Source organism: Crotalus tigris, unplaced genomic scaffold (genome assembly GCF_016545835.1).
Source record: "Crotalus tigris isolate CLP2741 ecotype Arizona unplaced genomic scaffold, ASM1654583v1 scf7180000017611.44802233496:7321179, whole genome shotgun sequence".
Taxonomy (NCBI): domain Eukaryota; kingdom Metazoa; phylum Chordata; class Lepidosauria; order Squamata; family Viperidae; genus Crotalus; species Crotalus tigris.
This window is the reverse complement of record NW_024096511.1, coordinates 469,368-481,649: the sequence shown is the minus strand read 5'-3', so window position 1 is coordinate 481,649 and position 12,282 is coordinate 469,368.

Sequence of the window (12,282 nt, the reverse complement as noted above, 5' to 3'; positions counted from 1 at the left end):
GACAGGGGTGTCAAACTGCCGGCCCACGGGCTAGTTGCATCATGCGGAGGCCGTGTCCACCCCAGCTCCGGCAATGAGAAAAAAGTTGCAATACGTCGCGACACGTCACGTGACACGGTGAGTTTGACACCCGTGCTCTAGGACATCCTTTTTCCTATTGTCTGCATTGCTCTGGTGACTTTAGTTGGGCTTATACTATACTCTTCTAATCGCTGGATAATAAACTTGACAGTTCAACCCAAGGAAACAAATTAGACAATAAAGTGTCCATTATACTTATTAGGTATTATCAGATGATTTCTGGCACAATGAGCTGAACCTATTGATTACAAGTAATGAAAACTGTCATCTAGTCAATTCCTGTGATTGAACTGTAGTGGTGCAATCCTGAGGTGCAAGGAATGGCTGCACATAGGCATGGTGGTCTATTCGTGCATTACAGGCTGGAACTAGAGAGGAAAGATTTAAATTGTCTCTCCTTTATTGCTATGATCCTATTATAGTGATTGATATTTGCATTTTGATCATTGTTCTTTGCTGCGGTAAAGAATTCCAGACACTCTGACAAAAGTCATGGCTAAGGCCTGGAAGCACAAAATATGCTACCAAGTGCCACAATTATAGCACCCAACTCCTCAATGTCATTCGGATGCTGTCCACTTGCCCGGAGGGAATTTAATTAATATTCTACAATCCACTGTAGTCCTTTCTAGTTTGGTCCGAAAGCTATTCTCTTCCAATTCATTTTGGAATTATAAAGGAAATTAAGTGGGCAGACGTGGAGATTTCTAGAAACAGATTTGGAGTTTACCAATGTTATATGAATAATAACTGTTGATAGAAGAAAATATTTGTAGCCCTGGAGGATCCTTGGTCCAAATCCTTTTTGTAAATCCAAAATAGAAACGCTATTTAAGAGACTCCTCTGGTCTAATATTTGTATGTCCTTTTTAACTATTAACTTTGTAGGGGAGATGGACAATGTAAAAATTTAATACAAAAATAAAGTTAAAAGCTCAGCTGTTAAGTTAAATGTTTCACCTTGCTCAATATCCTTCTTGTAGTCAATCATATTTAAGTTGAGATTTAAGTCAATTTCATTTTTGTCCAATAAAATTTGTTCTTCTTCCATAGCATCATCTATTTAACCAATAATGCTAGAAAATTTCTGAGTTATTTGTTCACACAAGACATCCATTGTTCAATCTTATTTTAACTGAAAAAAACTTATCCAGTGAATGTCATAAAATTTACCACTCTGGAGGTTCTCAATATTTAAAAAGTAATTTTAAAAATCAATTTCAAAGTGATTAAAAATGAGAATTGGCAGAACTTTGAGTCCCAAAAGGCGGCATTACACCTATGAGTTTAGATAGAATTTTCTCTCAACTCCCAGCTGCTATTCTCCCTATCCAACCACAAAAGCATTAGTTTCTGTGGTTTACTCAGCTGTCTGGGATGTGTGTGGCCAAACTCAAGATCTTTGCTGTTTTCAGAGAGATTTCACTGGCCCGGATCCTGCACCTAACCACAAATTTCAGCAATAATGTCCCTGTTTTTCAAGAACATCTTCAATTTGCCATGACTCACTGGAGTTCCGTATTATTGTATTGTTGTTGCCTTTTGGTTAGACACAAGTGGTGTAGAATCCAAAATGAGAGAGGTACTTTTAAATTTCATTTTAAAAAATATTCAAGACATGTTGCTATCTCTTGTGAAGCATGAGAGGGGGGAGGGAGGGAGGGAGAGAGACAGAGACAGAGTGCTAAAAAAAGTCTTAAAACTGGTGTCAAACTCGCGATATCACTGGACATCGCGCAATGTATCAGGCTGGTTTTGCCATTGCTGGCAATGGGGTGGGCGCGGCTTCAGTATGGTGAAACCAGCCTGACACCCCTGTCTTAAAAGGTTGTTGAATTTGGACCAAAAGTGAGTCGGGGTTCACAAAACATAACATGCAATTGTTTAATCCTATCTATTTACTCAACTACAGTTAGCTAATTTAGATTCATAATGTGATAATAGCTTGGTGCATGCAGTGTGTTAAGCTAAAACCAAACCAGTTATCTTATATGATAGAATGAACCAGTCTGGATGTGAAATGATGCCCCTTTGTAGCCTGGGATAAAAAGCAAATCATTTTTTAAAAATAAATAGAATGCAGAAGTGGGCCCAAGTCAGATTACAATCATAGTATTAGTGGAGGCGAGTAACACATAACCTCTTTGTCCCTACCACAATGCTGCTCTTGATATAAGTTAAGAGCTTTCCTTATTAGGATCATTTTCACTCAGACCTATAGTGGGACCAAATGTTAATATCCACTCCCTGGGCCAGCTGTTGTGTTTTTCATGCATTGCATTCAAGGCTAAAGTGTAAATAACCTACTTTGCAAAAAACATGAATCTATAGTAACATCCTCCACCTGGTAGCTTTCTGAGATATTTGCCAACAATCCCTAGGTCAGGGGTAGGCAACCTTGGCTCTTTTATGACTCGTGGACTTCAACTCCCAGAATTCCTGAGCCAGCTGGCTCAGGAATTCTGGGAGTTGAAGTCCACGAGTCATAAAAGAGCCAAGGTTGCCTACCCCTGACCTAGGTATTCTTAGGCAGTCCAGCCTTTCACCGTATTTCCTGGGAAATTTGGAAGTTCTGGCCCAATGCATCTGCAAGACTTCTGTTTTGAAGCTCTATAGGCAGAACACTTGTTGTGCTTCTCATTGTGTTATTATTTGTAACCCACCAGAATTATGACACAGAATTGGGTGCTACATAGCTCTTTTAAGTAAATAAATAAGATTTGGGGTTATAGATGCTGGGGGAGAGGAGTTACCTGTTTGTTATCCGTTTTGTATTTTTTCCCCTTTCATAAGTGGGTTACTATCATTTCTGATAAATCGTTTGCCTTACTGAACAACTGAAAAAGGCTGCAAGATGACACAACATTTTACTTTCGGCTGGCAGATTTCCTAATCAATGGCTGACCTTCGTTACATTTTATTTTACAGCTCCTTCATTTATTTTTCAAGATCCAAAGTAATTATGATAATCCAGCCTGCTGCCTTATGTTACAAAATCAATAGTTTTTACCCAGTTGTCTCCTCTAAAAGTCCAGAGCTACTTGCCGCGGTTCTATTCTCCTCTTGGAGACGTCTCAGCCCCCTCTCGGAGGCACAGTCTGTGAAGCAGAAGATCTTGTCTAGGGTTTCCTTTCCAGCAGGAACAAAGAACATTTGTGCTTTCTTCATTTGCTGGCTTCAGATCAGATATTTTGTGATGGAAATAGCACTCATTAAATATTGAAGAGATCAAATTCCCCCTTTTTGTAAAAAATAAAATAAAATCCTCAAGGTTATGTCTCCTTCAGCAGGACCAGTGAGCTCATGAAATAAGAAGTTGCGAGGGGTGGGTGAGAAGTGGGGGGAACAGGAGTGAAAATGCAATGTCCTGTATTTACTTGACAAAAGAAGAAAGCCTCCTACTATTTCAGCTTAACACAGTAAGGCTTACTTCATAGATTTTCTTTTAATGACACATATCTAATGATGATCACAACAAAGCCATTAATCCTTAGCACCTATTATGGAAAAAACAGTCCTCCTGCTCTCTTGGTTTTCTTGTTTTCCATTCACTGGAAGGAATAAAGAATCCAAGTCATGACTATGAAGTAAGCAGGAGAGGGCCCTGCTACCCCTTCTGTCCATCCCACCTGAGTTACTCCTTGGCCGAGGTGGACACAGTAGCAAAGAACTATGAGACCTTTCCCCTTGGCAGAAGAAGAAAAGCTCTACCAATGGGAAATGGCTCCATCCCACATTATTGCAGTTATTTGTAGTACTAATTGGCAGCTTCTTAACCCTCGTACAGGTCCATCATTGTGGGAGTATGTGCAGAATGACTTCTCTCCATATATTTGTCTAGCCTGCTACAGCTACATCTATGTATCAGTCTACTTTTGACTTAAACGTGTCTGGCTAATTGCTCCTGAAGGGTTAGCTGGCTTTGTATCTTCAGCCTGCATTTAAGGCCAGCTAACCAAGGTTTTCTATGGAAAGTGAAGTGGTGTTGTCTATCTTCTTCTGACAAAAGTCTTTCGCTGCAGAACATTGCAACACTGCACTGTTTCCTCTACAGAACACATTAACCGACAGAAAGACTCAATTGCAATGATGCTAATTAGAGTTCCTAGCAGCCTTAAAAACTACAGGATTTGCCACAGAGACCCAAGAAGAGACAGATGATCATACTGTAGATCAAAAGAATCCGAAGCTACTCAGAGCAGCCCCCAAAAACCTACAGAAGGACCAAACCATAATTATGCTACCAGAAGACAAAGGCTGAACATAGTTATCATGGACAGATCACAATACATACCAAAAGTCAAAGAATTACTGAAAGACAAAGACATCTTAGTGAGCAAAAATAACATTTTCAAAAGAATAAAATTCAAAAGGGGATAAGAAAACAACAACACACTGCTCTTCCTGGATATTCATTAGTAAAGGAAATGACAGTAAATTAGGAATACATCTATTGAAAAACTACCCACATTAACAGAGTGCAGTACTATCAAAGTAACAACACCTCAATTTCCCTGCAAGAGGAACTTTGTAAGAGCATTATTCAGATGAAGTCATCAATGAACCCCTCTGGTCTCCATCCATGTAGAGTTTCCACAGCAATGATGGTAGTGGCACTGGCCAAAGTGAAACACTTCTTCTGCTCCAGCCAAAACCATCATATTATGCTACTTGCAGACCTGGCTGCCAGCCTGCTCCACGGGGAAGATCTCTTACATGGCATGTTGGTGGGACACATGAGTAGCTGAAGTCATATTTATATCCTCAGAATCTCTCACACATGTATGCAGTAGAAGAGCTTTCCTATAAAGTAGAAAGGAAAAGTGTTTTTAATGAGGAGGCCTTGACCTGGGTTTCATTATTTCTTACAAAACTTATAAAAACTTCCATACATATGTTCTGTCACTTTGATTCCTATCCTGTCTTAGGAAGCCTTCTTGACTTCTCACTAATGGTCAGGCTGGCTGGAGTAGTATGGGAGTTGAAGTCCACGTATTTGAACGGTACCCAAACCAAGAAAAGTTGGTTTATATATTTATATTTATATGTATTTATATATTTATATATATATGTATTTATATATTTATATTTCTTATTTTTAAATGCCCCTCTCCCTCGTAGAGGGGCTCTGTATGTATGTAAATAACATAATGTAAGTGTTCTTCTCATCTACAACTTCTCATCTATGACTGCATTAATGTGTTCCATCTAAGACGATTTCCTAGTTGGTTTTAGATAAAGGATTAGATGATTGAGAAAACAATGATTCTTATCCTTCCTATACTAGACACAACATAATCAGAAGATGAAGTTATGAATAAGATCAGAAAGGCAAATTGGACTCAAAGGCAATAGGTACATTGAAGTTCAAATACTAGAAATGAAGAAGCCTTACGCAGAGAAGTACAAAGAGTCTTTGAGGGCGAAGTTTGGAAGGGAGACCAATTAAAAACCTTTGGATAATTGATAACACAAAGTGGCAACTATCTTAATTCCATACACCCAAACCAGCTGAATTTTCTTATTACCACACTAGTAATGGGATAAGATAGGAAGACAATTTAGAGTAGTGTTTCTCAACCTTGACAACTTTAAGATATGTGCACAGATAAGTCCCAGAATTTCCCAGCCAGCATGGTGAGTGGGAAATTTTGGGAGCTGATATCTGTATATCTTAAAGTTATCAAGTTTGAGAAACATTGATTCAGAGGACTGAGGGGAAACATATACATCTCAGTACTCCATCATGGGAAAATGACACATGAGCTGACAATGGCAGCATTGCCTGGATCTGCTAAAGGTTGTCTGATGTTGTTTTGCAATACATTTTGGAGAAAGGTTCCCTGAGGTTGGTGTGGCAGGAGTTGGTATATTCCAACCGCTCTCTGCCTAACCACATTGTGCTGACGGAGGAAACTGCCTAGATGGGCAGTGAAGCATCTCTGAAACTAAAAAATTGTCCAGTTGCAGCCTTCAGACAACCTTCAGACATCTCTGCCTGGATGATTGGGAATCTTCATTGACATCTCAGTTGCTAATAACCAGGAGAATACCACTGGGGGTATTCAGTGATAACACCATCTCAGAAATACAGTTCAGAGAGGCCAACTGGCTACATTCAGAATAGGGAAGTATCTCCGGTTGACCTTGTTTACAGTGCTAGTGAAATAAACGTGTAAACCAAGCCCAAAGCTAAGGGATCTTAACTGGCAAAATGATCTTCCCACACTCATATTTTGGATCTGATGAAATATACCATATAAGCATATATGGCTGAGGAACTTTTGATCTTCAAACCTCTGCTTAAATGTCCCTTGATGATTCTTATGCAGAAGTCACAATAAACCATGTAATTCAGAAAGAGGTCATAAACTGAGCCCACACAACAGCAGGATCCAGTCTGGCTTGATCACAGGAACCAGAGATATAGTCTTCTGAGCTTTTGGACTCGTGCTGGAGCCCATCATACATAACAGCTCTCATAAACTTAGTGAGACATTTCACTAGTGATCCCCAGGGACCAAGTCATTGCATACTGTTGGCTTTGAGATTAATAAGAACCAAAAACAAATGAGAACTACACTGGAACTACACTGTTTAAAAATAATAAAATCACGTTGCAATAAACCTTTGCCATTTCCAGGCTGGAGTCAAAAATATAAATGGTCTAAACCAGTGGTTCTCAACCTGTGGGTTGGGACCCCATTTGGGGTCGAACGACCACTTCACGGGGGTCACCAAACAACGCAGTCCACCATTTTTTCCCCCTTTTCCTTAGCTGTGCTACTCCCTTTTATTCTATTGGCTTTTGAAAGCCAATAGAATAGAGTCTCTTGAATAGAGTCTAATTCTATTGGCTTTCAAAAGCCAATAGGAATTGTCCAGGCTGTCTCTGCCCTGCTGAGCCCGCCAAAAATCCCATTCTGCAAACGGTGCTGCACCAGTTGAGTAGTCCTCGACTTACGACCAGTTGAGTAGTCTTCGACTTACAACCGGTTGGGGGGTCGCAGCATTAAAAAGGTTGAGAACCACTGGTTTAAACAGTATTTCTCAACCTTTATTTTTTTGCCCATTAGCTCTCTTCCTGCCTTGATTTTCTCCTTTGCCCCCCCCATCCAAGTCCCATTACCAGTTATAGACAAGGGACAATAACTAGTGTGTTTTCTACAATCAAAAAGACAGTATTTATAACATAATATATTTTGTGGCCCTCTTGGCATATGCTATGCTCCCCCGTTACATCTTTTTCATCTGTAGCCCCCTTGAAATATCCTAAGCCCCCAGAGAGAAATATGGACCCTGGTTGAGAATTTATGATCTAAGTCATTAGTTTGCCAAGTTCCATAGGGTTGTCAGGAATCATAATAATTAGAGGTAAAGAGGGCTCTTTTTATCCTTTTATAAGAGATAATGAAAAAAACTTTTTGTTTCTAAATCTAAAATATTATGGACTTTATAAAAACAGGTCACATCTTCACACCAGGCTGTCGTAGTTAGGCAGATCAAGCCCCAGGACAGGCTTAATTGCAATCCTAGTTGGGAATTAGCCCCATTTGAATCCAGAACTATTTAGTCTAAATACTCTGCATATGTCCATCATAATTGAATGATAAGCATTTGTGTTACCTAACCGTGAGATTCTCATGAGTGCGGTTAAAAAAAGTTATACAAAAGAAAGTGCCCCGACACCTTTCTTGACAAAGGGAGCTGTTGTGAACGGTCCCCTAAAATGCTAATATTCCATTCCTTTGTTTTCTGCATCGTGCCAATTTTTTCCACCTTTGGTTTTGGTAAATTAAATCAGCAGCTACAATTTCTAGGAGCCTGACAACAAATGCCCTCTTCAATAATGCATATCTCAATTCAAAAAACTTTCCCTTGGATGTAGAAACTGCATGCTTGCTGTCCCTCGTTGATCTTAGAAAGAAAATGATGTTCCAGTAGTTTGAGCAAAGGGCCAGCAGCCACAAGGCGTCGAGTCTCAAGCCAGTGGGCATCATATTATACTCATCCCATCTTTGTCCTTTGTCAGATTTGTCACAAAATCATTTGCAAGGTTATTCTACAATCCCTTTGCTTTGATCACAAATTTGCACCAGGGGTTTCAGGCATTGTGTTCCACTTGTAGCTTTCATTTGTTTTCCCGCCTCTTCTACCTATTTTCCTTCTACCCAAAAATCATCCTACTGTGTCTCAGTTGGAGAAATCTGGATAGACAAGAGATAGAAACAGTGAGACCCTGAAAAACCATCTTTTTCCTGCCATCTAGCAGTCATCTGGGTTTTTGCAGAATGGGTATGCTATGCCTAATAATCTCATTAAGGAGAAAATAATAAAGTAGCTGGATATAGCTAGCTTTGCACAACACAATAGCTTAAAACATAATTTATTTCTTATGGTTTCCTATTCTGCAAACCTAGCAAAAATGATTACTTTATTCAGTGTGTTGTAAGCTTGGTTCAGTTAATAAATAGCTAGGATGTAATGCAAGCATTGTTAGGCAATGTCTTTTAGCTGGCAGGAGACATCTGTCAGAAAGTATACTTGTTTCTTTCTTCCATTTCCCTTTCATCAGCAATGTTTTTTGTTTTTTTTTAAATCAAAGCAGTTGAAAGGGCCAAGCTTCAGTTTAGTGGCTTTAAAAAGTTGTTGCATAAATTAGCAAAAGCACAGGGTTCTCTCCAAATCGATTTAGCCATCATATAGCCTGCCAGATATATTATTAAGAAGCCTTTAAAAGTTTGAGAGTGCTTGCAAAATGCAATCAAGTTCAGAATCATAGAATATTATTCTGGGATAGGAATACATAAATCAGCTCATGAAGCAGCTCCACACCAGTTATCAGTCATCTGGCTCTATTCATGTGCTACTAAAACTCTCGGGTCTGTAATCTTTAACTGGGAAAAATAATGTATTATAGGGCAACAATTTTTGAAACAAGGTATCGCAAATGGACTAACTTACAGAATGTGTCCAAAATCCAGGACCCATGATTCCCATTGAATTGAAATTTGGCAAATTTGTGGTTGCTACAATATCATCACTGGCTTGTCCCGCTCTTGCCCTCTGAAAATTGAGTAGATTGGTTCCACTCACTGGCTGCCCTTTGGAGCGCAGTCAGCTGTGGTCAAGCTGGTAAGATGTTGCTCCTGCTCCCAGTACTTTATTATTATTATTGTTGTTGTTATTATTATTATTATTATTAACAATAACAATAATAATAAGTTTGGAAGGGACCTTGGAGATCATCTAGTCCAACGGTTCTCAACCTGTGGGTCGGGACCCCATTTGGGGTCGAATGACCATTTCACGGGGGTCACCAAATAACGCAGTCCGCCATTTTTTCCCCCTTTTCCTGAGCTCTGCTACTCCCTTTTATTCTATTGGCTTTTGAAAGCCAATAGAATAGACTCTCTTGAATAGAGTCTAATTCTATTGGCTTTCAAAAGCCAATAGGAATTGTCCAGGCTGTCTCTGCCCTGCTGAGCCCGCCAAAAGTCCCATTCTGCAAATGGTACTGCAAGTTGTCTGCAGCGAAGGTGAGCTGTCTGGAAGTTTCCACCCCTCCCTGCTGAGCAACTACTAAAAATGTAAGTAAAAGAGGGCCAGGGGTGGGAGGTGGGAGGCCGGCAGGCGCAGGGAGGGTTGCTGGCACACGTGGGGCCTGGCGGGTGCCTTACCCCCCTTGGGCTGGGCCAGCTGGTGGCCCAGCCGGTGGTCAGCCTGCTCCGTCTCTGCCGCTTGCCAGCTACGCCTTGGCTGGCGCAGGGGGCGGCACCACGCATGCGCGGTGCTCCTGGGCAGGGAAAGTCCTTGACTTATGACCGGTTGGATAGTCCTCGACTTACGACCAGTTTAGTCCTCGACTTACGACCGGTTGGGAGTCGCGGCATAAAAAAGGTTGAGAACCACTGATCTAGTCCAACCCCCTGCTCAGGCAGGAAACCCTATACTATTTCAGACAAATGGCTGTCCAGTCTCTTCTTAAAAACTTTCAGTGTTGGAGCATTCACAGCTTCTGGAGGCAATTTGTTCAACTGATTAATTGTTCTAACTGTGAGGAAATTTCTCCTTAGTTCTCAGTTGCTTCTCTCCTTGGTTAGTTTCCATCCGTTGCTTCTTGTCCTGCCTTCAGGCGCTTTGGAGAATAGCTTAACTCCCTCTTCTTTGTGGCAGCCCCTGAGATATTGGAACACTGCTATCATGTCACCCCTCGTCCTTTTCTTCATTATACTAGACAATTGTCCTCGGTAATTCTGTTCTCTGTTTAAGTAAGGAAATATCTCTGAATTCAGAGTCATGGGTTGTCTAGTGGCAACAGAAAACTTATCTGCTGTTATAATTTATTGCCACAGGGAGGGCAAGTAACTGTGTGGAAGCCTCCTCTGTGGGGTGAGCAAAGGAATGGTAAACAGTAACATGAAAGAGAAAGACATGCCAAGAATGGCCTTATTATCACAAAATGCTCCAGAAGCAGCAGGACTAGGCCCATCTATTTACATTTAGAAGCTGAGTAGGGCTAAGCCTACTTAGTGCTAATGGCTGGCTGGAAGCAATATGGGAAGCTTAGTGGCCTAGAAGGGAGAATAATGGCCTCCTTCTGTGGAGCAATTGATAGTTAAGCTCTTCAGGAAGTTAATATCCATTGATAGCCTAATTAGATCTACCAGTGTTGAGCTTCAAAAATCCAGACAACCTCGAGATGGCAAAATAAAAACTTGACAGCTGCGAGAATAGCATTTGCCCAATATTGGAAAAATGAAAATGTACCATCGGATGAGATCATAATTAGGAAAATTCTAGAATGTACAGAAATGGATAGACTAACCTTAGATTTTAAAGAGAAAGAAGACTCAGTTTATTTTAAAACATGGGAAAATTTTTATCAATGGTTAGCAAAATGAGTTAATGAAAATTGATTCTGAAATTTATTAAGATGATTGATGCTTATTGATTAATTGATATGCTTTATAATTATTGCTATTTTTGTTGACTACAGCTACTTATTATTATGTTAACTATTCCCACTGAATACTTTTACCCGGATGATAGTTTGTTTGCTAAAGCTTGGAATGTCATCGGGGGCAACCCCATTGTTGTACCTACCCCCATTCCAATCCCTTCCCTGAACACTACCCTGAATCCCATTACCTATACTGATCCTTTTCCCCCTGTACAGTACCTTTATAAAACTTAATAAAATACTTATATAAAAAAAAGAGATGGCAAAAAAAGACTGTCCAAACCTTTGCAGACCAGTTTTGAAAGCCTTAAGCCTACTCCCTCAAAAGCCTATCTAATCCTGTTTTTTAAATATACAAATTATTTTGTTATGCCACAATTGCTGGCAGTTGTGAATAACTCAGATAATGTCTTTAAGAGGTAAAAGGAAATTGTTGTAAAAAAAAAAAGTTCTATAGTTTTGAAACAACATCCAAAGATCTTCTTGCCACCCCATAGTTGTTCCAAGTTAGTTGTAAAGATTCTTGACAGGATTGTAACTGGACTGCATATTTACATAAGGAAAACATGAAAAACATATTCACAGTGTTGGAATATTTTTTTCCCTATATATTTAAAGATTGATTAAGCAGTTGTGAATAGACAGTAGTAATGTCATTGTTTAAAAGCTGGCTTTTCCAATAAAAACAGAGATATTGTCAGATCTGCCCCGGTCAGATCCCTTAGGAAAGAAATATCCTCAAGACCCTGGGTAAAAAGATAGGTTTTTAAAGATTGCTGGCTGTGCAGTATAGTCAGGCTAGAACTAGGATTCTTGCATGAAATTTTTCCCCTCATCCCAGCTCTCCCCCTTGATCAGTTCATCTTCAGTCAATGAAGAACTGCATAGGTGTTTTGAGAACCTCTGAGATGTTTGGGGCAATCCACATTCCACTCTCAGAATGCGTGTCTTTGAAGACTGGCACAAATTATTTCGCACTTCTCTGGTCTTCATCAAACTGTCATTCCCCTTCCCTATTTCCCATCACATCCCCATACATATTTATTGCCCATTTGTTCCCCTTGCCCTATCTCCCCTAACTTTTGATGGCAGGATGCCGGCAAGGCACCAAACCGCAGATGGCAGAACTTACAGATTATAGTATCACATAGCAAAATCCATGAATACGTATGTAAAGGAAGACCTATATCTTCTGCATAGAAAAACACATATCTAGATGAAATGCCCACATTCCTGCT